The sequence below is a fragment of the Anser anser genome, assembly GCF_964211835.1.
Source record: "Anser anser genome assembly, chromosome: 1".
Lineage (NCBI taxonomy): Eukaryota > Metazoa > Chordata > Aves > Anseriformes > Anatidae > Anser > Anser anser.
The window spans coordinates 36,347,741-36,352,177 of record NC_139720.1 but is presented as its reverse complement, the minus strand read 5'-3'; positions in this window follow the sequence as shown (position 1 = coordinate 36,352,177).

The following is a 4,437-nucleotide window of genomic DNA, read 5'->3' as shown; positions in this document are numbered from 1 at the left end:
TGCAATCATGCAAAGGGAGACATGGCAAACATGCCTTAAAAATTTCCAGAGCAGTGTTTGGTTTGAGATTCATACACTTCAGCGTAGGAGATGGCATGTGGGTGTCAAAACTCCCAGCGTAGTCCTTGGGATCCAGCCAACACAGTCAACAGGTGGTAGTGAGCCACCTATGTCCTCTCATGGGCGCCTAGTGCCCCGGGGAAGGCACAAGGGGGCCTGGCTGGCCGCCAGCCACCTCTCCACAACAGCACAGGTCTTGTGCAGGTTGGGCCTTAGTTTTCCTAGGCCTAGGCACATGCCTCAGCCACCTCCAGGCATCTCAAAGAGCATGAGGTGGCTCTGCCTGGGCCGCAGAGTCAGGCCCCAGGGCTGAATCACTCTCTGGCCCCCAATGACTAGGTCTTCGTGGAGTAGGCTGGCTGTTTAGACAACTGCAAGTTGACATTTACATTTGTATGCCGTAAGCGGAGGCAAATCCCACCTCTGAGTTCCTGTAATGTGATGGAGATAAATAAGAGGCCTCAATGAGGTCAGTTTCACGATAGTCTAGGTTTTCTCCTCTACTTAAAGTATGCCCAAATTTGAAGGCTCTGACAGTCAGCATTAAATTGTTATCCATAATCATAACGATATTGCTGGGAAATATGTATAGGAGCTATGAGGCTGTCCCCCCTCTCCCCAGAATGCTACCTTCAAGGATAACTACAGCTGGGGAACCACATACATACAGTGAGTGTATGTGTACTGTGGTGGCTAGGTCTTGATCCCACTGAAGTCAATAAGAGTTCATCTAGGGATTTAAATGAAAACAAGAATAAGCTCTGAGTATTTGAAATCCTGTTCTGAGAGATGACTTTCGCAAAGTCAGCCTTGGGAAATGACAACAACCTGTGTGAAGCTGTTCTCTGGGAAAGGCATTGTCTCCTGCACGTTGACTCCTCAATTTTTGAGTTGCACAATGAAATCTTATTTGGGAATGCAGCAGCTGGGAAAGTGGTGGAGCCAGGTGAGACCTAATGTTCAGTTCAGCCTGGCCAGTGCTTCATTTTTATTAGCAAAGATGAATTTCACACTGTTGCCCAAAGAAAGGAGTGTTGACAGCTTTCACTCATGGAGAAGGCTGTGCTTGTTCCAGTCACTGAATTCAAGTGAACGTCAGTCTCAGTATCTCATGTATGGGGGAGGAAATGCCTTCAGGCAGAGTAGCCACCTTAAAATGGACTGAATTGAAAAGTAGTTGTTTTAATTCTGCAAATCCTGTATCATACTCAGGATGCAAACCTTTTGTATTGATTTGGAGAACGTAAAAGGATGCTAACATTTGGAAATGCTCTGGGTGAGCATCCAGCCACAGCACTGGAAGAAGAGGGGCCTCTGTGCTGGCAGCTCCAGCTGGGCACAGTCCTGGTGTGAGTTATGCAGCTACCTTTGTCTCTTTGGCTTGTAGCAGTATGTAACATTTTGCAGTGCTTTGTGCCATGGGACCATGGATGTGCTTGGCAGGCAGTTTTAGACTTGATTTTCACTGGGTCCTGCCAGGGGAAGGTTCCCTGTGGGCTCATTTATGGTCTGCATCCTTCTTTTGTAACACGGAGGGCTGGAGAAGAAGCACGGATCTTACCATGAAACTAAGTTGTTCAAAAACCAGAACACTGCAAACTGATGGCAGAATAACAAAGCTGAAGTGATTCTTTTCACAACTAAATAAAAGAGCATGAACTCAGACATACCCTATAGTCCTAAAATGGCTGACAGCAGGGATGCAGGCTCACATAACCAGTGTACTTCTCTGAAGTGTGAGAAGAGTTGAGCATCCAGAAATGCATAGTATTGAACCCAAACACAGCATTTTCTACATTTTCCTGAAAATCTGAGGTTTAGTGTGAACTAGTATTTAGTGACAGATCATAAACATTCTGTGTATACTTCCATATAACTCCTCTTGTACACTTTTCTATAACATTTCTAACTGCAGCTCTAATCAAATGAGGATATTCTGCTGAAGCTTCTGAAATAAACATGTATATAGAGAAAAATTGGTAAAGACAGCTTCTGATAGATAAATAATAAAGAAATGAAGAGTTTCCACAATGGAAATACAGACGTATTTCTTTGTGCCACCTTTCCATGACCCCTTCTTTCTCTTTCCCCATTTTCTTCTCTCCTCCCCCTCACTGTTAAGGAAAGTAATTTGAACAAGCAATAGCAGGGACTTGCAACTTGTCATGGCTAATGAAGGAACTTGGAGCAAGAAAACGTGCCCATTTTTTTCCAACTATATAAACTGATTGTGAAAAAAATATAATGTCTCCCTCTGCAGAACCTGCGTAGATGACAAGACGCATTTAAAAAAAATAAATAAATATTTAGTATACCCTATAAATAAAAAATGTTCTGTGGTAAAACTGGAACTCAATTATGTTTGTGTATGCTACGTTCTGTCTCTCATCATAGTTACTGTGGCATTTAAGGTATGCCACCCCATCTCATAAAAGTCTTCACAGTGTCTCCAGTGTTTACTGCTTACCTGTGTCTTTTCTGGCATTTGAATGACAGAGTCAGGGGACTGAAATCATCTTTGTGCATGGAGGGTGGAAATATGTAAGCAGTTTTGAGAGAGATTCCCATTGGTCTTGCACCAGCACCTCCCCGCGGTCTCATTCTTTTCTCCAGAAGGCAAAATTACCTGAACAAAGCACTGGGAGGCTTCAAGAATGGTGCAGAATCAGAAAAAAATATATGTATAATATTTTTCTGATTTTCTTATTTGCATCTTAACACTTGAGCCAGTCTGGTAGCACACTGAGCAAAATTATGCTTCTTTACACTCTGGGGTGATCATTTCTTTCTTTGCTGGAAGGGGTATGAGAACTTACCTTCATACCTAAGTTCCCTATGTGAATAAGTTTCAATCAGTTTCAAAAGCCATTATGTAAATTTTTTGCGGTATAATGAAATAGCCAAATCGTCTGTATTTAAAGCAGTATGTTTTGGGGCTCATAAAAGTAAAATTGTAATTTCTGGCTTGTTTTAACTCTGTACTATGCCAGAAGTAAGCTATGAAATAAATGTTTACTCACCAGCATCGAAATGAGCCCTTAAGGGAGCAATGTGAAAAAGATCTGTCTTCAGTCCATGAGATGCATGCCCCTTCCATAAGCCACATGATTGAGCGAGGGAATAGACCTCAGAGCTGGAGCCCTGATTACACCAAAACTACTTTACATGAATCTAGCCACAAAAAGTAGCCTCAAAATATTCACCCTTATTGACTGAAGATATTGTATTTACTAGAAAATAAAGAAAATTAATCAAAGAAGAACATCAGGCAAAAGTAGGTGTCCAATGAAAAGCAGCAAAATTCCCTCTAAAATAATTCATTTATCAAAGATATTTGTCAGAAGCATGCTCAACATTTTTCACCAATGCAGACACGAGCAGACAAAAGCCACACACTTGCCTAGGTTGACACTTTCTTTTCCCCATCCTCCCCAGCAGGTTCTCCTCTCGGTCTGCTCTACTTGGTGCTTTTCCAGCACTGAAGAAGAGTGCAGGAGAAGAGACGTGGGGACTCGGAGCCAGACCTGCTCTGCACGCCCACAGCACCGTGTCCTGCAAGCCTTTCGCTCCCTGCAACAGCCCACTCGTCCAGGCTGCCCTGCAAAGCGGCCGTGCCTGGGGGGGTCTGCAACCAGCTGCTCCATAAAAACGAAGGAAAACTTGTCACTTATCTCTGTAAGTCACCATGTTAGATGTGCAATAGCTGCTTGTAGGCAATTGAACTGTTGTTTTAGCAAGGACTAAATACAAACAGAGTGTGATTTATACAACATATTCCCCTTCCTTCTCATAGTAACGGCACTATTGGAAATGTGGAAAACAAAAAGTAAAACAAAAGTAAAGAGGTTGACCCAGTCCTTCTTATTTACAAAACCCACAGCTGACACTTGGAAAGAAGGATTCTGCCTGGGAAAGCAGCCTGGTGTCTGCCTTGAAATATTCAGCGATTACTCAAAGGCTTCAACCACCATGGGCTTCTATCTGCACTGCAGACTGACGTGCATCCTGATAGCAGCCCATCTCCACTGTTTGAGAAATACTGGCTTAGATAATGCAGGAATGAATTGTACACTGCCCCTTTCAACCAGAGCATAAAAAAATTCACACCTGCCTGTAGGAACCACATACTGATTCCTGGGTACACCCAAGAAGTCAGAGAAGAATACACAGTAGAGAGGAAAGGCAAGTAACGATGGTCTGGGGACATAATGGAAAAGTAGTGATTCACAAATGCAGCTTTCCTTTTGAACAAAAGAAAACATTTTATAGATTTCCCCACCTTCTTTAAATAGTTCTCTTGAGTTGCATTATTCCCAGGGCAGTAGAAAATGCGCATTCTGAAATTCAGTAGTAAATAAAATCAGGAAAATTGAGGTT